The sequence below is a fragment of the Oxyura jamaicensis genome, chromosome 4 (assembly GCF_011077185.1).
Source record: "Oxyura jamaicensis isolate SHBP4307 breed ruddy duck chromosome 4, BPBGC_Ojam_1.0, whole genome shotgun sequence".
Taxonomy (NCBI): Eukaryota; Metazoa; Chordata; class Aves; order Anseriformes; family Anatidae; genus Oxyura; species Oxyura jamaicensis.
Genome location: NC_048896.1, coordinates 56,880,409 through 56,904,152, shown reverse-complemented (window position 1 = coordinate 56,904,152; position 23,744 = coordinate 56,880,409). Strand labels below are relative to the sequence as shown.

Here is a 23,744-nt window from a genome sequence, read left to right as displayed (position 1 = left end):
TTTTTTAAAAAAAAAAAAAAAAAAAAAAAAAAAAAAAAAAAAGGTGAAGTCTTCATGAGCATGATAGACAAAAAATAGTGTCTTATACTGAAGGCCCATTGATCATTACTAACCTGAGGCAAGCCCAAATCTGCTGGCATTGGAAGAAAAATGTTTTAGCAGATCCTTGTCATGGCTTGAGCCAAGTGCACGACACCAGGGTTTTAGACAAACAGCACAGGTTGTCTCTGTGGAAGAGGAGAAATGCTAACTCTGAGGCAGCAAGCCAGTGCAGAGGGGCGAGGGGGTCATAGCAACAGAAAACTAGGTGAGTTTTTAAAAAAATATCCTGCACTACGTGAGAGCTTGTCCATCACTGCGAAATATAAAGGACAATACTCCCTACCACATTTGGGGGTTATAGCTGTTTAAATCTCTCCTCTAAAATGGTATCCCTAAACTGCATCTCCCCATCTCCTGACACTCACTGCAGCCCTCTGTTCCCAGCCGCTGTAGCTAACTCGGCTGCCTTGTGCTGAACTCCTCTGTGTTTTCACCTTCTCCCCCTGCAAAGGCTGTTATCACACACTCAGCTGCCTGGGGCCCAGAGCCATGCCAGAAACCTGTGCTCAACCTCATCCCTTCAGGCTCTTTGTGGTGGTATTTCGGCAGGGACAGCGTTGGCCCCCTCGAATGAAACATCACTGCCCTGGCACAGCACAGCCTGCGGGGCTCAGTGGAAACACACACAGAGAGGGCACCTAAGCAGGTCTCTCTGAGCAAGTGCAAGCTCAGTAAAATCCAGGTTAGGAGGCATGTATTTAGAACAGCACTCAAGATTTTTTTTTTCTTTTTCTGATTAAAAGAGAAAAGAGACCATCATTTTTTTTGAAATATTTCATCTCATCTAAAAAAAAAAAAAAAAAAAAAAAAAAAGCTTGAGACCAAGGGAAGATACATTAAATAAAATATTATGTTTTTCCCCTGTCATCCAAGGGAAGGCCATTAGGAGTATAAACAAGCAAGTGTTATTTCACTACGGGCAGGAGTTCCTTATAGCGGTAGGGTGATTATTTGCCTCAATTCCATAAAAGCCCTCTCTGTTGTAGAACAATGCTGATGACCAAAGTAATCAGCTCCATGAAAGCTCTCCATGATGTGCAGCACAGAGTCTGAAGCACCTGGTCGTACCGGCAGAAACAGTCCAAGTGTGATAAGTAGCCATCATGTGAGAAGGGGCTCATACCTGTACCTGTACCTGCCCTAACCCACCCACGCTCTCATGGCTCTGCGTGCCTGGCGCATGTCCCGTCCAGCAGGCAGGCACACAGGGAATAAATGCAGCACACACTGCCCCAGTGAAAGCCTAATAGCACAGAGAAATAAGCCACGACTCTATGAGCAATGCTTACAGACAAAACCCAAGTCTGCAGGTGAGGCCTGTGATCTGGGTATCCACATAAAGAAGCAGACTGGGTTACGTGGTACCAGAACGATACACAGCATTAGTTCCCCTTCCTGCCTATCTCCCCTTCCTTTAAGGATTTAAACAAGGATCAGGGTTTGAGTTTTCATCAGCAATTTCAGCTCTTGTAGACAGAGCCACATACAACATACTTTTTCCTTTTGTTTTCTGTTTTTTTTCCCCTCTTGTCTTGAAGGCGTGAGCCAAAGCCAGTCGAAGTCAATTGAAAGACAACCGATGACTTCAATAGGTTTTGGCTCCAGCCCTAAATGCACACCACATGCCAGACACGATGACTGGTTCTATATCTGTCTCTAGGAAGCACTTAAAAATTGAAATGAGGGAAGGGAAGAAGAGAGCAAGTCTGTGTATATCACACACTGTATGTTCAATTGGCTTCAATAAATTTCAGAAGCAGCACCCATGCTGGGAGTTGTTTTCAATCAATAAATAACACAGAGGTTGAATTGTTCACCTGCCACCTCATTACTGCCCCCCAGCAGAGGTGGAATTATCTTTTAGCCTCAAGGTTACTTGCAAACTAAAAGTTACATTTACAGAAACATCTATTTGCCAGCCTTTTATTTTTTTCCTTTATTTCCATTACAGGCAGCAGCAGTATTTGACACCCACAAGGACCCTTCTCAGCAAGACATTATATATCACTCCATGGAAATACATAAATGACAAATTATCCCTGATGGCATTGTGTCTCTGCTGACCTGCTCAAGGTTTAAAGGCAGCTGGCAATTAAATGCCATGGCTACAGACCTGTTAAAGGCTTAGGCAGAGCCGTATTTATATTAAGCAAAGGGAATTGTACCTAATGGTATTTTGTAGATGTATTTCTCAAATGAATTTGTGTAGTATTCTCTCTTTCACTTCCCTTAGTGAAATTCTCTCTCATGTATTCAGCTTTACAAGCTGAATTCTGACTTGCACTGGCAATTGTATGTCTAAACCAAGAACGTTGCTTCCCCTCAACTCCTGTCAAGTATTTTGGCAAGGACTGAGAAAGTAGAAAGATGCCACTTACCTCAGATTTGCAATAGGTGAGGATCAGTTAGCCTCCATTACCTTCCTTAGGGAGTGTGCATTCAGCCTAACCACTACTGAGAAGTCCTAGACACAGAACTTAGACCAGATCATCTAACCCTTGACTCTTGGAGCAGCCGTAGGCAATGCACTTGGGCAGACATGATGATGACTGCTGCTGCCCTTGTGGGTGATCCCTCTGGGGTGGAAGAGGAAAATGCGGCGTGCTGGCATCTCTCTGAGGTTCAGGGCTCCAGTGTGGCCCCAGGGCAGAGCTACAGGTACCTCCTGAGGGAGGCTGCTGACCTCGTATGCACGAGAGCAACTGCCCAAGCCTCCTGGCTGAGCAGGAGTGTGAAGGGAGACCTGCCACGCTCTGAGGAAGCGGCTGATAACCAGAAAGGAGGATTGCAAGGGCAGCAGCCAGAGGAAGAAAGGCAAGTCAGCGTTTTAAGAGCTGGGAGTGAATCTGAAGGTACGTTAATTCTGTTGCTTGGTCTGCCACGCATGCATGTGCTCCTGGCATAAGCCGAGAGCTTTTTGGTCTAACTTTCACCAGAGTTAGACAATTCCGTGTTCTAGTCCCCATATTTTGACGTTTCAAGAAACTAAAGGTCAATGCTCAAATAAGCCATGCCACAAAGCTTCCCTCTCCTTACCTTTCCACAAAAGCCCTCCTACCTTACCACAATTTGTTCAGCTAAAATTAAGTAACTCGGAGAACAATTAGGCCTACAGAAATAATAAAACTTTAAACTTTTTTCAACATAGCCAGGCTTAAGCTGGTTATACCCATGTCAAAATTAGGAGGCATTACAATTCACATCCAGAAGAGAACATCCTGATGAAGCTATAATTCTCTGTTAATTAATAATTCTCTCATCATTAATAAGTCTTGGCCATTTAATTAATAGCCTTATGAGTTGCAATAAACCCAATATCAAAGATAACTTTAATCTTCCATTCACTTAGAAGCCCCTTCCACATCAGATGAAGATGACACAACCACAGCCTCAGCTCTTAGCATTCCTAGACTTTTCCCTAAACACTAACTATAGATACAAATAATGGAATTTTCAGATGTGTTCAGTGCAGGAAAAATCTCTGCTCCTATCCTATCCAGAAATTTTCCAACTGATTTCAATTTGTAGAATGAAGCAAAATTTAAGTACTTTATAAAGTTCTACATGCATGGGGTTTTATTGGCTTGGGGTTGTTATTTCTGTTTGTTTTGTGGTGTTGTTTTTTTGTTTTGCTTTTTAAGTCCAAATAATAATTGGAGTTATAATGTATAACAAATTTTACAAGAAAACATAATTTATATGTCACAATTCGTTAATATACTTCATAGGGATCTCAGAGGCTACAGCCTGCTGTTTTATGATCAGTATTCCTACCATGCTTATCAATTAAATACGATGATAAACTTTGCAAGTCAGACAGTTTTTCATATTATGTCAGAAAATAAAAGCTATTCCATTTTGTATGATAAAAGTGTTGTTATTAGTAATGTTTATTGAACCACTTTCTCCAACCAGCTATCACACAAGCTAGGTCCTCTATGTGCACTGGACTAAAGCCATCCCTCCCTTTTTCAAGGCAGCCCCCATCTCCACATTACTTTTGCTAAAAACTATCAAGATCCCAGCATGGCACGGCAATCTTAGTTGACTCAATTGCACTTTTCATACTAGCAGAGATCTGAAGTGTGCCTAGCGTTAAATAAGCCATGGATCCGACAGCCCACTGACTTAAAGAAAGATAAGACCATGCAAAATCTTTAGGAGTCAGAGAAAAGCCAGCAGAGAAAACTAGTGACCTGCCGAGGCATCCTTCTCTTACAGATGCAACATCACAAGGTAGCAAAGGATTTGTTGGAGAAATAATTGAGACATCCAGAGGTACCTGGCCAGGACAAGGAGAGGAACCAGAGGACCAACATCTTTTAGGAAGGAAATGGAACTGAGGAACAAAAAGGTTTACAGCTGGCAAGGAAATGAACCAAGGACCAAGGCACATTAAGAGACTAAGAATGGGATTGAAGTAAATCCTAAGTAGGAGAAAAACACAAATCTGGGCAGACTGTGAACGTTTAAGGAAAAGCTGGTGAGTAGATCAAGGAGAATTTTCTGAGTAGTGCACAGAGAATCTAAAAGAAAATGAAAATTCAAACAGCAAAATCAACTATGTCTTTTCAAAGTGTCACTAATTCTAGAAGGGTTGTTTTGACCCAAAGGCTTTTTAAGCTTTTCAGTCATTAGTAAGGTCAGACAAAGTTTTGGAAATGAAGGGTATATGGTTACATCTATAGGTTGCCCTAGAAAGGGCACTAGAAAGAATCTATGGAATATGATTTTTGCATGAAAGCTGTGCACCTTGTTTCCTTTATGTCTGCCCTCTGCAAGGACAATATAGTTATTTACACCTTAAGGGTCCAGTCCAAAGCAGACTGAATGCCTCCAGGAATATCCTTTTACATAGCACCAGGAGACAACTGAGTTCAGTTCCAACATCTTTAGAAAGAGACAGGACATGCATAAACTGTGGTCATCAACAAGCAGATAAGTAAAGAAAAGAAATGGTATAGTTGAAGACTGAAATGGTTTGCAGACAGGCCCCAGTCACTTAAAGCCTTTTAGTCTTACTCTCCTGACACATACTGTGTTAGTTAAAAGCAGACACTTCTAAGCATTGCTCAGAAAGATTAGCTGTGTTTGTAGCATGGGACAGAGGGGAAAAGTTTGCATAGGACTGAAGCTTTGTCAACTAAACACAGTATTCAAAAGATGGAACTGGGTGGCTTTCATGTGAATTAAGCAGAAAAACTCTTAAGAAGAGCTTTGGGAAGAAAGGCTCATGATGTGAAAGCAAATCTCACACAACAGATGTGAATGTAACCAAGCAAGTTATTTGACAGTTGACCCTCCTTTTTGTTTACAAAGTTTTATGTAGTTTTATATATATATCTAAACACAGATGTGTGTATGAAATCCATGCTACTGCCTCAAAAGCTAACGTATAAAAGCAAGAGAGACTGTAGGCAGAAAAATCACAAGAGCACCCTCTCCACTACTTACAATTATCACACAGGAGAGATCCTTTCTTGTTGCTGTTTAGCAAGGACATTCAATTCACACATTTTCCATCTTAATTGGTCAGCAGTAAAAAGCAAATGGCTCTACTATACTTTACTACTAGCTCTCTAGTGTCAAAAAGTCTCTTAACCGAGCCTAAAGATATTTCTCTCTCACAAACCTTATTCACAAACCTGTTCTTCCCACATAAGACAGGTGGCTGGCAATCACATCTCTTCCAAGAAAGAATATTCTATGTTATTAACTGCTTTTCCATTAGAGGAAGGCATGTCAAAGTCATGCACTCTCTTTCTAAACCAATAGTGTGTATGGGCAAAGTACACATCTCTTATACTGTCCATTAGCTTAGAGTATTTCACTTACAGTTATAATAGTCTATTTTTCCTTCTTCCATGGGTAATGGTGCATGGAATGAATGTCTGAATCTTGAAATGGCACTGTAGACTACTAATCTTTAAAAAAGTTTCCAGCAGCAAGAGAGGCACAGGAGAGCAATTGTTTGCAAGTGTCTTCCTGATGGGGGAGAAGCCATCAGCTCAGTTTCACTGTAACTCAAAAGACTTCAGTTACAGCTTTAAAGGGAAAAGAAAAAAAAAAGAGGGGAAAAAAAAAAAAAAAAAAAAAAAAAAAAAAAAAACAGAAACCAGACTTCAAGGCAAAATGTGAAGCACACTTATCAGAGAAACCCTTCTAGAAACATATGATTTTGCTTACTATACAGCTGCCTAAGATTCCTGGTACAGGACTTAGTGTCCTAGATAGTCCATTACAGTCGTACACTTACACTTGCCCTGTATTCAATCTGCTACTGAACTGTTCTCTCAGCCTCTCAGATTTGCTGAAGCTGTTTCTGTAGAGTAGCAAAGACTTCAAATGATTACTGGGAGCTGCCTTTCAGTTTCAGTATGCTCTGTTATAAACTGGATAAAGTACTAGACAAAGCCTGTGAATTAGCTACACCTGCATGTATCGCTGGCTTACAGCATCCTGCCATTGTTTGACTTTTACCTTGATAGTACCTGAGATGTATCGCACTTAAATTATTTCTAGACACCTTGTTAGATTAATCTTGGACTCCTTGATGCAATATGAAAGTCCTGAATGACCTCCTGTCAAAGTGACATGCCTCATACTGAAAAGTATTGCAAATGAAGATATTTACAATTCAAGACTACTGTCAAGAGCATGAACGCTGGGCAATAAGAACACAATGCTAGAAAAGCAAATTGAGATGCAAGTACTTCTCTAAAACATTTTTTTCTGTTCTAATTACTGAACAGAGTTTTAGGAAAAAATTAACAGAACCTGAAAAGCGAAGCTTTGTTTCCACAGAGCATACATAATATCAACACACAGAAGTCGTGCTTCACCTCTGACTGTCTATCCAGGAGACTTCAGTCCTGAATACCTAGAACTGGGACAGAGATACAAACTTCATGCCCATTCAGCCCATTGCCAGTGCTCCCCACTGGGTAATGCTCTTTCGACCTAACAGTAGCAGCTATTGCCTGTAGTCCAGGCACTTATCTGCTCAGAAATAAGCTGCAAAGCTGGTGCCTGGGAAAGCCTCTAAGGAGCAGTTCTTTAACAACTCCTCCTCCCAGCTTGTTTCCTAGAATTAAAAATACAGAGAGTTGACCATTCAGTGACCAGGATGCAAAGAAGAAATAAATCTGAAGCAGGGACCAGCAACACCGTGAGCAAGCTCTCCCAAGACTGCAGAAGTGTACAGTGATCACCACCCCTCTCCTGAGGACCTTGCTCACACAAACACAGCCTTGTGTTGAGCACGGGGCTCTTAGCACACCACTTCCTGCCATGACCCAGAGAGCCCATGTTTAGGAGACATTTCTTCTCAGAAAAAGTGGTCAGGCATTGGAACAGGTTGCCCAGGGAGGTGGTGGAGTCACAGTCCCTAGGGGTGTTCAAGGAAAGATTGGACATGGTGCTTAGGGACATGGCTTAGTGGGTGATATTGGTGGTAGGGTGAAGGTTGGACCAGATGACCTTGAAGGTCTCTTCCAATCTTTATGATTCAACAATTCACTGTGCTGGTGGAGCACAGAACTGACTGGCTCTGACAGCCACAACACAAGGTGAGGAGCAGTGTCTGGAAAGTACACTTGACAGATAGAGCAAATACCCCCATGTGTGATACTAGTGACTTAATGCACCATTGTTCTTTCAGCTAGAGTCAGGGCTCCATGCAATTAGTTAAATGAACAACGCGCAGTACTGAAACCACTGGGACCAGACAGCACAATTACTAAATTGTTCGCAATAGCAGGACAATTGCAGAGATGGAAACAGAAGACAGACCAGTAAACTCAAGTAGTTGCTAACCATCATACAGTATTTGTACAGGACAGGACAAGAAAAGAGCATTTAATGTTTTGTTGACATATGGTGTCCTAAAGGACAACTTTACAAAATGGATTTTGTGCACACAGGTGATAATCAAGTGTGATAACACATAGCCATGGTACAAGCGAAGATCAGTTAATTCCACCTACTTGTTAGGTTTACAGTATGAAATACAATGTTGTGTCAAGAAAAATACAGGCAATACCTCAATTCCCCCTGGCAGATGCTCTAATACACAAGCTGCTGCCCTGAGAAGTGCAGCAATAAAAGGCTGCGCCCTTTTGAAAATAAAATTGTCACACGCACACATAAAGGCATTTTGTCAGAAACAGTGTGAAAGAAGAGAATGATATACTGCCTGTTACACCACTGGTGATAATTATGCTGCAAGTTTGCCCCCTCAGCTGTCACTAAAGAGCATCTGGAGCCCTCCATCCTTGAAAGAGGGGCCATAACATAATAACCAGGCAGCCAAGGAATGGGCTCAGCTCTGCACTGCCCAAAACCCCACATAACCCAAGTCACAGCTCCCAGCACACAGTTACCTGTGACTGCTCACCTGAGGGTAACAAGCCTGTCCAACATCAGTCCAATTTCAACCACTGCAAATAACAAATGGGTCTGTGAAATATGGCCTGCTGCTGGATAACTCAGGAACAGGAAAACAAGGCATTATGAGACTTCTGATTGAGTCGTAATTTTTTCCTCCTCTTTGACATGTCTACAGCAGGCAGGGCACGTTAAAAACCAAGAAGATGCAAGAAGGAGCAATAAAAAGCAAATCGCTTCATAAGGTTTTTCTAGTAAGGCGATTTGAACAAATCTCGATGGTAAGATTCTTCCTCAGAAAGCTACAAAGTCCTGCTTTCTGTAGGAAACTGCCCTTTTAGGGAAGGTGTGGCAAAGCCATCTGCAGCTTTATTGCAAGGGTTTTTAGTGTGGCGGAGCAGGGAAGCAGTGCTGATCCCAGAAACAGGCTGTTCAGCCAGAAAGTGGCGCGTGCCAGATTCCACAGAATCTTAGCCCACGTGCATTGAAATCACAGGCGCAACTTGCAATTTTATGGGCGAGTATTCTTTCTATTTATTGGGCTGGACCAAGTTCAGCTCCTACAGGAGGAATGTGACAGATTTCATCTGTCTGACAGCCAAGCCTAATTGTATTTTCTGTACGAAATGACCAAAGACAAAAGTGCACATGTCTAGGTACTTCGGTGATGTGCCATATGGAGGTTTAGATAAAGGTTTTGTCAGTTGTTAGAGCTCCCCACAATAACTGGACATGGCCTGCATCCCGAGCAACCAGAGCGGTGAGGGCAGATCTGAACGCTCTTCTGGAATAGAGAATTAAGGTATCGCAGTGTTTTGTATGTAAATGTGAGTTCTCATGCATTTCACTTTTCAGTAGAACGCACATTTATCCTTGTTTCTTACCAGAAACCTGCACGTGCATCTACATCTGAAACTGCACACAGGATTTGATTTAAAGTATGTAAACATCAGGATAATAAATTGCAACATGCAAAAACAGCCTTCTCATCACTTGGACCACCGAGTGCAGCAGAAAGAGAAGTTAAAATTGATCAGACCTCAGCACTGCTGGTAGACATCAGTCACCAAACAGTAAATATTTAACTGGTGAATTTCAGCTAAAATAAATATAATCCCATCCGGTCCAACCAGATGAAAAGCAGCAACCTAGTCAGCACAATACAAAAACAAACAGACAAAAAAATTAAATACCTTTTATTGCGTGAGATGTACTTTCACATAACACAAACAAAACAAAGGGGAATATGCCCGAAAATATAATCTCCAAACACTAGTACAACATCGCACCTTCAGTGACTATAACCTTTTCAGTCCTCACCCCCAACACCACCCTCATATTCTTCTTTGTTCCTTAGCTGTTCTCACTTCACAACCTGATTTTCTTCCCTTTTCTCTTGGCCCCTCCCCAGAAAGCCATCATCATCTTTATCAATTTAACCTCTTTGGATTTGAATAATTAAGCTTGCTTTCCTCAAAACTTCATCCTTCCCTCCAAAAAAAACTGCTTTGGCACAACTTAGAAAAGTCATTTTTATACCCATCATAATCTGGAAGTGCCGCATTACTGAACTCACTATGTTGCAAGTAGCCCTCCTGTGGCCAGCTGCATAGCGTCTGTAAAACTCCTACTAACGCATCATTTCTAATTAGCACAGCACAATTAAAGAAGTCTTTGGGCCTCAAATGTAAGTTCTGTTTAGTAAAAGAGCTATTAAGAAGAGGACATAAACTTTCAATATTGATGCTGTTGGAAGAACAAACTAAGGCTTTCAGTACATCATCCCCATTACAGTCATTGTTAAAAGAATGGTCTAATTTGTATAATATAATATTAGCCATGGAGTCCCTGTAATGAAAACAAGTAACCAGTTTTATTGCCCAATATATTTTGTGAATAGTTACGTGTTCTAATGCAATGGCCTCTTTAATTTTCTCTGTGTTTGTTGATCCCTTTCATTGCAATGGTGAAGCTGCAAATAGATGTCGAGAGAGGCAGCAATGAAAAATTCCTGAAGAGTCGAGAAGCAAAGGCCATAATTCAAAGAAAGCAGAGTCTTAAAACACTCCAGCCCAGTTAGTGGGACCAGATCCTAATGGCAACAGAAAATGACACTACTTCAGCCCGTCATTATAAACTTGCCAGCAAAGCCCTATTCCAGTATTTATTACTGATGCCGTAGAAGGTATATTAGCATTAGAAGTGCCTCCATTCACACTAAATTCACATCCCTCCAGCCAGCCTCCCCCAGCCTGTCCCAATAAGACTTTAAAATGTTCTTACATTTGTGAAAATGAATAGCAGACATCCCAGGGGTATTTACCTGGTGAGGCAGGAAGTATTGCTCAGTACAAAACAGTTGCTCTTGGAGTCCACACAATCAGATTTCTACTAACATTCAAGACATTATTGTGATGTGCTTTTTAGATACTTTGATTACTTTGACCTTCTTGCTGAAACAGAAGAAAAAGAAAAGAAAAGTAGCTGGCATAACTATCTGAAAGCTTCTCTGATCTTTCCAGCTAATAAAAGCCAAATCTCTTTCTACAAGCCTTTCTTCACTTCAGACAATTGCAGCTGCAAGAGCACTGTGTGTACTTGATTATAAAAGGCATTACACAGACTTAGAAGGCATCCAGTAGTAATTCATTGACCTTATAATTACAATATCCAGGAACACCTAGTGTGGTTTTGGTTACAGTATGACTGAAGACAAGGATTCAGCACTGTCTGATATGCCTATACACACACTCCAAAATACTTAAATAAAAGCAATACATACATACTGGACTCTGTACTTCTAAGTCCAGGTAACTGGTAGGCAAGCCCTAGGACAACCTGACATTGCTAATTGTTACTTACAAATTACTAAGCACACCAACAAATGACCATTCTCTGATGTAACCTGCAAACAGCAATGATTTTTCTGGAAGACCTTACTGGCCACAATTTATTTATTTTTTCCTCCAGTTGTTGCATTTTGCAAAACCTCCTGCAAAAGGTTTCCACTCTGACTCTCAAAAATAAAATTAAGAAGTCCCTAAGGACATCCTTGGCAAACACTGATGAGGAAGGAAGACAGGGGAAAAGGGAAGCACAATACTGATGTCGGAAGGAGGAAGAGCAATAGCAGAGCAAGTGATTCCAATAAATCTCATCCAACCTCTTCCAAGCTGTCAGAGGGAAGTGAAACCTCCCCTGCTGCCTTCCAAAAGGTCACCGAGATTAGAACTGCAGCAAGACTCCCAAAAGCAGCCACACGTGGCCCAGCAATGCCAAGGGAGAGTGCTGATGCAGTGGATAGGCAATTCTAAATGAAGATAATGAAGATAAAGTCCATGTTTTCAGAAGCTAATAACTTGTTTCAAACACAGCAGTCTTCTGTGCAGTGAAGGAACTGAGCATAAGTATTTTAGTAATTAAGTAATTCCAAAGATATATAATAGCAGCACTTGTTTTTAAATCATGAGCCCAGATGTTCTGTCCCAGTGAAACCAGACTCGTTATTTATTACTAAACAGAGGCAGTCCATGAACCCTCCATCATTTCACCAGCCAGCTGAACGACCAGCTCTGTCAAGTCAAAGGCATGTTAAAAAGGAGGCACCTCAGGCCCATTGTTTAGGCAGGAATCTACTCACCACATGGGCATCCAGGGAATGACGCACCCTGCCTGAAGCTGACCCCAAAATACCCTGCCAGTGACAGGTTCTACTTCTTATCTTTGCTTCTCAGCAGCAGACCAAGTTCTTCTGCATTTTTACAAATATCCATAAATTTTTCAGTTCACGAACAAAAGCACTCTGCTTCCATTTGGTTTCCATTCCTCTTTGTTTGGCATTTGGATGGCAGAAAAAGGAGACATATCTCTATCAGCAGCATACACTGTGTTTTCCAGAAACTGTGCACAAATCCTGAGGGACAGCAATAAAAACGGTCTGTAAGTACCTTGGATGAGTTTTCAAAGTAAATGCAGGATTTTTAGCCACACGATTCCCATCTATCTTAACTGCTTCATTGCTGCTTCACAGAACAGGCACACCATGACAAATACATCCTCAGAGCTGGCCAACATACACATCGCCACATGCCATCAATTTTTCAATCACGGATGCTCCAGTGCCCTGCCACAGCACAGACACCGGTGTGGAGAACAAACAGTGTGGTTATTATAAGCACTACCTAAAGCTCTGTGCTACACATCGCCTCCCCCTGCCAGCCTTCCTCATGCTGAGTGGTATTTTGCCTCAATAATAGTCCAGCTGATTTCTGCAAAACTATTACTCCACATGAGTGAGAACAGCAGCTTCGTAACTTTTCACAAACACCATCAGGCTGGAAATAGCTGAAAAGCGCTCCGGCACACTTGGGCCATGAAAGCACACCGCTCCTGCCTGAAAGTTTTGTTAAACTTCTTATTGAACAGGAACCAGGGAAAAAATCAATTTCCTTCTAAGATATGAGATACTGACGTATCTCATCTCAAAGAAACAGCCAAATTCAGCAATGACAAGGCAGAACATGGCAAGGAAACGTGCGGGAAAGTACCTGCCCACACAAGGTACCGACCTCACCTCGGCAGAACAGTTTTACAGCACTGCTTGCTGCAAGACCTACACTGCGATCACCTAAAGCTCAGGTGGTGAAGAGTTGCCCTTCTGGAGCGCAGCCAGCCACCTCTCCTCCCAGAGCCGGCAGGAAGGTGCAAGCACACCGCTGTGCGCACAGGACACTTTGTCAGCGACCAGAGGCTGCGCGGAGCTCTCCTCGGAGGCTCTGCAACGCCCCGGGAGCCTGCTGGAAAGCTGACAGGACGTGGGGGGCCTGGCGTCTGCTGGATGCTAGCACACCCAGCTTGCAAATGGATGCAGCACAACGGGATTCCAACCGCCAGGAGAGGACTTCCTCGAAGGTTTAGCACATCTCTGGAGGGACACCAACAAGCTCCCCACACCATTAACAGGAAACAGGTTAAAACATACGCTGATTTTCCTCAGCAGCTCTCTCTCAATTTACAAAAATACAATTCCAAAACAACACCACCACAAAATTATATTTAACACCCTGACAGAGTTGTGCTCAATAGAGGCTTCCCTTTTTTCCCAACCAAACTCGCCAAGGAATTAGCTGTTCATTTTTTCCCTGAGCAGCCTTTAACTTGAGCGCTCACATCAAAGCTTTCACCTTTGCAGTGAAAGATGCGGGGATTCTCCTTAGAGCTCTTTCACAACAGACTTTAAATCAGGCAGAAAGGTCAAACCAGACCAACGCAAAGCTTTACCATTCGCAAGTCTATGCACACTAAATTATTAGCAATTTCCTGACAAGTAGATGTTGTGCTTTTGGGAAGGATAATGAACCAGGTTAACTGCACAGCAACTTTTAAGGATCTAATTTATTTTCAATTAGCAAGGATTTTTAAATCATGGCCTTTTTAAAAACCACTAGAAATTGGTTTGGTTTGAACCTGCTTTAATACTTCATCCAGCAACCAAAAATTAATCTGATTTCATTTGTCAGAGATAAGAACCTCAGACTAGTCTCCAGGGGACAACATCCCATAGAGGAAGCAGTCCAAGCACTTTCCAACAGCCTTCTTGGTTGTCTCAGCAAAGGCCATAAGATGTAAAGAGATCAAATTAGCTTGTCCTCCAGATTAGGCGTATAAATACACTTGGGTTGCAAATGATTAAGTCAAGGTGTGTCTAAGTACCTCAATTAGAGTCAGTTTAGGACTTCCCTTTCATAGTACATTTCATTTAAACAATTCCAACAGGTTCTGGAAGTGAGTTTTAGTTATGAATACAGTGATGATTTCTTTAATGGAGGAAAAAATCCTATGTGACCTTTGGAAACATAAATGAATTGGGAATATACACATTCTGGTTAATTAAGAATATTCTTCACCTTATGCTTGCAATGTTTCCCGTTCACTTCTTCGAGCACTGAAGGACAAGAAGGACAAAAAAGCCTCTCAGCAGAAGCGCTAACAGCAGTGTCCCTTCCCCAATCTGTTCTCCTCCATTTTCCCAGTCACTGGCTGACGTGCATTAAGCTCTTGCACACCAGACAGAACCTAGACACCCTTCCTACTGGGGCCAAGGCGCTCTCAAGATCAGCCCACAAAACTATCTCCACTGCCTACAGTCAAAACTGTATTTGCCTTCTTCAAAGTAAGCCAACATTTATTCTTTCCATTCAGTCCAGCATGGATAATTCCCTCCAGCAAAGGGAAATTGCTTTCATCACCGTTGGCCAGTCCTGCTACAAGAATGCAATATTTTTAAAGGGCTTGTTCTCAGGAGAAAACCCCATAAGCTATATTTATCTCTAACTAATCCATTCCTAGCTCTTACTCTAAGATTAAAGAATTAGAGACTGCTACAGCTGCTGTCCTTATCACATTAATTACTGTAAATTGGCTGTCATTTCAAAAAAGAAAATCCACTTCCAGGGAATGCCTAGTTCCATGCCTCGAAGACCAGGCAAAGAGCAGATTGAATGTATCGCTAATGCAGCGCTCAACAAATAAAGCACACAAAGGCGATTGGTCTCAATACTGCTATTCTTAGTCCATACGCTGGGTGCAGAGCTGTAGATCTAACCATGCATACTGTCTAGGCTTGATTTCTGTCTGGCACAAATTACTTCCAGCAGTTGAAAAATAGACACACTTCTTATGATGTGTGTAAAGAGCCCAAAGTGCCAAAACTAAACCAAAACTGAAAGATCTTGCTATAGAATTTAGGCGTGGAATTATGCCTTAAGTCGTGCCTTAGTAACCTCCTTCTAAGTATGATTGCTCTTCAGAAACATAGCAAAATTAAAATGCATAAGCAACGCTAATAGCAATCATAACATTGTGAGAGCAATTCTGTAAGTCAAGGTGCTGCATTTTTGTCCTAGTAACATGACTGCCAATAGAAGCACTTCAGAATGAAGAGTTCAATATATATAATATTACTAAGAAATATGATTTTACTTAATTCAAATGTGATCTGGGGCTACTTCAAGCTATTAAGTCACCTCCATAACTAGCTGCTAAAAAGCTGGCCACCTCCTCTGATGACAACACACACAGCACAGTGCCACAAGAGGTTGGTTTAACAGCATTAGGAGTGCTAGAGAACCAACAAACCCTTTCTTTCTTCCTAGTCGCATGGGATGTGTGCGTGTATGTTCCTCTGATGCACAAGCAGTACAATAGTTTCTCAGCATGATCAGAAATCCAGGCATGAAAGAGAATCTATGTATTTTGATACTTACATGTTGCCAGCAAAGCAGCAAACATCATTAATATTAAAGGAATGCCTTAATTCCTACTTTCATATATGTTAAAACAAACGTGAAAAATCTTGGTTTTGTTTTTTCATTTGCTCCCCTGCAGACAATTCTGAAAACAAATTTTTAAACGCTGATGTAGAAACCAAATTATGATAGCAACTGAATACAGTATTTTGTAAGCAATGTACTTTGTAGAGCTTGGCATTAAAACCTTCCAAGACCTCTTTATAGGAGGTCAGAGAGGATTTTTTGGAGCTACTATCAGAGAACTCAAGAAACAAGCAGATTCTACTTTTAACTTTTATTTATTTATTTTTAAATCAAACCAGATGCTTCTTCAGAGTTTCAAGCTTTTGAGATTTGGGTTGAAGTAACAACACTGGAAAACTTAGGCTTCAGGAGCTGATTTTTTCTAAAATCACTTTAGCACAATAGCTAAAATGAGTCTCTTATGTGATCATTAGTATCTGTCAATATGACTATTTCCAATTTAAGAAAAAATATAGACATTCTTCTTAGAAGAAAGATGATGAAAAAGTAGTAAGTATTCACTGTATTCATCAAAGAGATTCAAGTCAACCAAACAAAGCTAGGTACCAGCCCTGATTTGTGTTTGATGTCTGCCTAGCAGCTTGGTGCCTCGCTGGCCGTATACTGCCACGCAAAATACCATTCCACTATGGAATTACCAAATAAAGACATTCCGTTCAGACAGATACCACTCGTGCACTGGGTGACTCTTCAGGGCTTTGACACTATTATCTTTCATTTCTCCTCCACAGTACTCCCCCTCCCAGTCGCCCTGGTACAGATTAATTACACAGCCTGCCGCTGGCATTCCAAAGCCAAGATGTGAATACAAAGAGAATTTCCTAACGAGAACTAGTACCAGCTCTGACGCTGAAGAAAAAACACAGTCCTCCTCCCTGTGACCTTCTGCCTTACGTAGCCTAGAAAGGAAAAGTCACACGGTGACTGTCCTCAGAGTAAACCAGACACTTTGGCTGTTGAAGCAATTGTCAGCTCTCATTTCGAAACTAAATTTCAAGACAGACGGGTTCAGCTCTCAAGGGAGTCATAGTTCTATTGAAACTGTATTTATTTTTGGAGACACCATAAATTGGCTGAGCAAAACCTTAACTCCATTAAGTTTTTAAGACTCTTTCAAGAAACTATTTCATGGAATAGCTACAAAACCCAGAGTTAGGCCTACATATCACCTCCCGAACAGAAATCTACTCTGACATGTTTTATTGAACATAACCCAATAATAAATCCAGACTCCCCAAACCGTACCCTGGCTGCCTGGCTGTATCAGTGCAAGATTCCCACTGCACTATCAGATTAGGATCTGGAATGACAGGTTCAATTGCCTAAATTGTGTGGTGACTGCTGGTGGTTGTTTTGTCTTGCTTTGCTTGTTTTTTAAACTATTATTTAACCTGCTCTTTCCAGCAAATTTCATGGAAGATCCTACACAGCTGCTAGCTAAAAGGAAGCCACTGTTGTATAAACCCGTTCTTCACTTAAACAGTTTAAATATAGCATCCCATTCTCCAGAGTGTGGAAATTCATTATCATACCCATAGATTATGTGGCAGCAGCAGCCTTGAGTAGTGTTCTTCAGTGACCCTTATTTATTCTAAGCCTAGGGAGCTTCTCAGGTACCAACCAGTGGAGAAAAAAAAAAAAAAAAAAAAACCTCTCTCGATGTCAATCATTCCTGGCCCATGTGCACTCTCTCACTCATGCATCTTAACTCTAAAGTGATTGGTCTTTTCCCTCTGGAGTCAGACCGAATGATACAGCAGCCTTCTCAGTTGTGATATTAACATTTCAAGTCAAGCCTCAATCCACTTCTCCATCTGAGAGACAAGATACGAGACCTTAGGACTGCAAGCACTCCAGGGAACTATATTCTGATTCTAAAAATCTCTCGCCTTTTAGAGATTGGAAGTCTTTCAGTAACCAAAATGCCTCAAGTTTAAGCTCCTTCCCTAAAACACAGAAACAAGCCAGTGAGATTTGTAATGAATACTGCTCTTCTGGTTCTGACAGAATGCTGAAGCCCTGCTCGTTTTTGGAAGCACCCTAGCAAGCACATGCAGTGGCCCCCAAGCAGGGTGTTTTCCAGAGCAGTTTTACGGAGTCCCACTAGGGCTGGAGTTTGACCTACGGAAGGAAATCTTTCTTACCATGCTTTGTACAGGGCAAGAGACCTTTCCAGAGGGGAAGGGTAAGAACAAACAGCTCTTGTTTCTCTAACTCTCATGCAGGCACCTGGAAGTCTGGATAAACATCCCATTACACACCGGAGAACCACACATAAGTGAAAAATAAAGTGATATAGCTCTGGCAGAAAACAGCTTTACCCAGGTTTAAACTCTGTCTGACACCTAAGTTAAAACATATTAGAACAGCTTCTGGCTTCATTGTAGTCGATGGAAAAGCTCCCATAAATGTGGAAAGAGACAGGATCAAATTAATGTTATTCACTCCAACTGTTGATGTCTACAGAGGCAAAGAGAAACTGTTCTATAAAACAAAGGGATGTGTTTTACATTATTCTGTAAAACACAGCCACAGCTGTAGATGCTGAATAAATAAGACCTACCTTCAAATATAATCCATACTCTTATTTATTTATATCTTAATGAAAAATTCTCTTTCTGAGCTAAAATGTTCCACACTTGCTCTCAGCTGTAAGGTGATTTTTCTCTGGAATGCTTTGACATGTAGATATCAAAGCAATGTGAATAATGGAAGTAAACAGACAAAGAGAAACTAATCTTTAAAATACAAGTGTATAAGGATATTTTACGAGTGAAGTGAATCTGCTTATGCCATATAAAGGAACTGAAAGATAGCATAGACTAATATCTTATTTCCCAGATCCCTAAGCTATTGTATCTCATCCTGAGATTAGCCCAGAGCAAATAGATATACATTTTAAAAATGCAATTTTTCCTCAGCATAAGCAATCCTTGATGAAAAAATTAACTATAAAAGTGCAAAGTCTAAAAGCTATAAAAACGCAAAGCGGGAAAAGGATTGGACTCTAAATGACTGACTTGTAACTGCAGTGCAAGGTTTGTGCCTGAAAAAAAAAAAAAAAAAATCAGAAGGGCTATCCCCCCCTTTTCATCCTAAGCTTATCCCAAATTTAAATAGCATCCAACGTGTCTCCATCCTGTTCTGCCACAACGACCCAAAGGCTTTAGAGCTGTGACACAGCATCTCCTGGTCACACAACACAGAAACAAGGAATAACCACCTTCAATGCATCTCTGTGCCAGGACTCCCTCCCTGACTGCTAGCAGCACTGGGCACCACAGGATCATCCAGATCCCAACACTGGGAGGAAGCAAGAGAGCAGGGGTCACTCGGGCCAGCATGTCTTGCCATGGCCATGAGGCATCCCACCCTGAGCTGTCTCCAGAAACTCCCCTCCTCACAGCCTCTTTGGGACTCTGTGGTAGGAACCAGGTGGCATTTGCTCAAGTGAGTGCTTTGGTACCTGGTCACCAGGCAGGGAAAGTCAGGTACGCTGCTTTCTACATCCAGGGCTTGAAGACCAGAAAGAGGCATTATTAATACTCTGTGCACATCCCACACTGTGGCACTTAAGGAGCTGTGCAGACCTGGTTTGATTACTTCAACAAAATAGCCCTCTTAGAAGACCTTTCAATAGCTTTCTCCCTTCTTCTTTCACTTTGAAAGCAAGAATAAAATTACTTCAATTTCTCAGAGCTATAGTTCTGTCAGCCCAGCAGGCCATACATGAAGAGTTTCACAATGCTGCCCACAACTCAGTATTTGAAAACATGGGGAATTACATTATAATTGGGGTCTGGTACATGCATTTCTTTGTCAGGTTCTTGGACTGCACCACCATCTGTGCAGACATACCAGAAAGAACAAGAGCCAAAAGTAAAACAACAGCAGAAGTGTCCATTCCCCCTCCAGAAGGGGGCTGAAGCTCTCCTGTTCTAATCAAGACATCTCTTTCATGCAGAACTTAAAATACACCTCACCTTCAAGGAGAGGATAACAAAGGTTGAAACAATTAGCTGACTAAGGCAAACAGAACTTCCCTCCACCCCCACTAACGCAAACTGTTTCCAGTGTTCTGGAAAGAAAAAAAAAAAAAATGAAAGGCAGAAAACAAAGTAGACACTTAAATTAGAAATTATTTAAATTGAATTTCATATGAAAAATGCTCAGAAGCTGGCCTGTTTAAGACAAACCTCAAGTTTTCTGCATGGCTGGAATCACATTAGCAGAGAAATGATAGCCTCATGTATTTGCTAATCTATTACCGTCAAGTTAGAAATAGAATATTGCATTAGCATGCAAAAGGCTGAGAGCCAGCGCTACAACGGAAACCGGTATTTCTGTAGTAAGCACTGCAGAATGGCAGTGCAGATTTGTATAAATAATGAGTCAGAGGGAAAAAAGTGAGCTTGCACTGTTCTGAGGCTTATGTGCCTTGATTATAATATTGATATTACATTCATTTTAATGTGTCAACTGCTCTGAATAACCTATCGAAGGCCAATGTTTTACGCTGTTGTGATGGGAGCCTCTCTTTCCCTCTTTCATTTCCTTTAAAAATAAATAAAAGAATTAAAGCTCAGATGTCCTGAAATCTTTCATCCACTGATGACTGCCACATTCAAATTAAATTTGAAGGGTTTACTGCAGCTCTCAGTCTTAGCTGTATAATTTACAAAGCCTACTCAGAGTCACTCCAATCTAATTTGTGGTTCAGCAGCGATCATCCTCTGCTGACTGCACCTACCTGAAGTTCTTCTTTTGAAGATGAGAAAAAAATAATAATAAACTTTTGACACCAGCATGTTTCCTCTGGGCAAAGCTTCAAGAGACATAACCAGTGTAGCCTGGCATGCCACGTGCAGCTTGATGCAAGTTTTGTTCCTACCTATTCTCACTGTTTTTAAAAGAAATGAGCCAAGCTGAAACCCATGTTCCAGTCACTGAAAAGCTGGGAGAGTCCTCGTCTGGACTATAAAATTCATCTCTCCGGTCTTGACTGATCTCTGCTTCTTCTTGAAGAACTTTCCTTTGTTTTCAGAGGATATTAGCAGAGATGCTGACCGCTGCCTCATACATACTACTTCTGTTCAGGTCTTATACTCCCCTGCTTCTCTAGTAAATTTGTATGTTCCAGTTGCAGCAACAGCAGAGTCCCTATACACAGTTACTGGTTTTCTGCCTGTTTCAGAGGCTGAAACTCTGCTGCCCTGGGCAAAGGGCATGCCTGTATCATTTTTAACAAAGGAAAACAAATGCTAATGATTTTGATAAAAAGAATGGTCAAACTATGACGATACTTACACAGAAAAGAACTGCTCTAAGGAAAAGGATCTCGAGGTTCTCTGAGGTACACAGGGCGTTAGACAAAGTGTTCTCTAAACCAGCTGAAATACGCCTTGTCCCCACCCTCAATATTTACACTTACAACAACCAGAAACTGAGTCAGAGCTGATGAGTTTTCTGCAGGCAGGGACTTGATACATGGTCTTCACAGGGCACTCCTGCGAAGGACATACAAAAGCAACAAGAGAACTGAGGAAGGGGGGTTACAGTTTTGCCAGATGTGTGAAAACCTTGTGTTAGCACAAACACACAATCTTTTCTGAATCTTCATTCACATCAGCCAAGGGGCTTTTCTGACAATTTTGCCCAAAAGGCCACATGCTGTCCCAGTACAGACCCTTGAAGATGGCTGTGCAGAAGTCATCAGGGCACATTGCCAGGCAGCATTTCAACCCCATGTATTGTACTCCTGAAAAGCACGGGTTTAAGGCAACAGAAACTACTGATTATTTTAATGCCAAATCTAGGAAGTCATTTTGGCTGAAAATATGTCTCATGTTTAAAGCTTTTCAATTTGACACCATCTAACTGTTTGGAAACATTTCATTTAAAAATGCACTGAAGTGTAAATACTTAAAAGCAAAAACATTTCTGAAATGAAAGAGTTCCCAAAGATAACACTTTGATCCAAACACATCTTTCCCCCTTTGGCTTTTCATTTTCTTCAACAAAAAGTCAATTTTTTACTGGTCCACCTGGGAATCTGAGCGAGACTTAGGAAAGATGAGACAGGGGGGATAGGGACAAGCCCTCAGACCCCAAGGCATCCAGACTACTTGGTCCCATGTCATTGATGGCAGTGTGCAAACCACCAAATAAAGAGCCAGCCAGTACTGCGGCACCTCAGGCAAAAGAAACTGCAGAGTACAGTTGGGTCCCAAGGCACAGGACCCAAATAAACAGCCTGCTGAGCATCTGTCAAAGCAGAAAACCTGCTTCGCTGTCAGGTTCCCGTAACTCCATATCCTATTGCTTCCAGGTTAAATCTCTCCTACTTGCACATAAACAGAAGGAGAGATCCTCAACGTGCCACCTAATTATATACTCAGATATCACTAAATATTGGGCCTAACATGTAACTGCCTGAGATGCAAGAAAACTGGTGGTTCTCTGCTCAAAAGCCACTTAGCCAGCTGTCAGAAGGCAGTACAGCAGTACCTCATGTAGGCATATTTCAGTGACTTGAAGGCAAAATCTGGACAGATTCAGGCAAAAGCATCTTTTTTTTATTATCTGCAACCTGAAACACTTTCAAATTACATAGTTTGAGGGCTTAGACAAATTGTTACATTTTCCCATACTTGAACACATGACAGGAGATTATATCGCTTATAACAGAGACATGAAAGGGAAAACCAGTATACATAACTTCAGTAATCACCCTTTCCTTAACTTCTGCATTTCAGCTGAAAATCTGATATCCATTCAGTCTTGCCCAAAGGGGGACAAATATTAGTGTAGCCAAAAGCAGGGATTTAAATAAATCTAGTTGTATTTGCCTCCTCATGCAGATGTGTTTGCACTGGAAGATGATTGTTCACAAAAGGCAATTTTCTAGTACAGCTTTGCTGATATAATTTGTAAAAAAAAAAATTCCCATGCAAATAGACAAGCTGTGAGAATCTGTTCAGTAAGACGTTTTTATACCGCATATCACTATTGCAGTGGGGGCAGAAAGGAAATGTAAGAGAATAATATCAGACACTTTAGACCCCATTTCTCCAATCAATTTCAATTTCTTCTCCCTCAAGACTTCTCAAAAACTACAGTAAAGGGGTTATTTATCCATTCTCTCTGCAACTTTGCAAGAGTTAAGTTTGAATTGCCATCTCCATGTGGACACTGCTGGCTATTAAGATGTGCATACCCTACAGGGGTGTAATTAAGGAAGCATTAAGATGTTTTCACCAAAGGACAGTTCATTTGTTTGCAGCTACACTTTTTTTTTTTTTTTTTTTTCCAGCAGGTTAACTACTTGGCAGCCCTTGCATGTCCTAGAGTCAGTCTCTCTCTAAAGGATGGAGGTGAGTGGGCAGGACCAGGCAGTTCATCTTCTCCATCTCTCATTTATTACCACATCACTCAGCAGTCCTGCTGACCTTCCTCACCTTGGAAACAGGGACCACACACTGCTGGGGCCAGTGCAACAAGACAAACAAATTCCCCTTGAAAAAAAATAAAATAAAATAAAATGAAAATCTGCCTAATAAATGACAGAAATATTAAGGCACAAGGATATTTAAAAGTCCGAATATTTTAAAAGCAAGCTGTTATTTCACTTGCTCCCGTTCCCCACACACACATGCAATGGGTAAGACATGTTGCACAAGTGCTGGTAATTGCGCACCCATAGTTACGTTTAGTTACAAACAAAATTATCACACTTTCATCTCCAGGCTGAAACAGCAACCACTTCAGGGCTTGTGAATGGAAAATATCTTCCTCTGCCCTTACATCAGGGCTGCCACAGTTTGAAAGCCCCGGAAGGACAGTCTGTAGCCTCCAACAACAGTGTCTGCATAGGTATCATGGGTCGCATCATTTAGGCACCTCTGCCACGTTCCTGAAGCAGCA

The 23,744-nt window shown here is 41.5% G+C and overlaps 1 long non-coding RNA gene across 2 annotated transcripts in view; it reads right to left on the bottom strand.

Moving 5' to 3' along the window:
* Nucleotides 1-7,933: 7,933 nt before the first annotated feature.
* The window catches only part of LOC118166815, a 44,738-nt gene continuing 28,927 nt past the window's right edge, over nt 7,934-23,744 (bottom strand). Inside the window, exons 3-5 of one of the 2 annotated variants that reach the window (XR_004750739.1) lie at nt 12,128-12,400; nt 10,811-10,940; nt 7,934-10,459 (exon numbers count right to left, since the gene is read on the bottom strand). This is a non-coding gene — a long non-coding RNA (uncharacterized LOC118166815). Of the gene's footprint in view, nt 10,941-12,127; nt 12,401-23,744 lie in introns of both variants that reach the window. The other variant, XR_004750738.1, reaches the window with a different exon arrangement.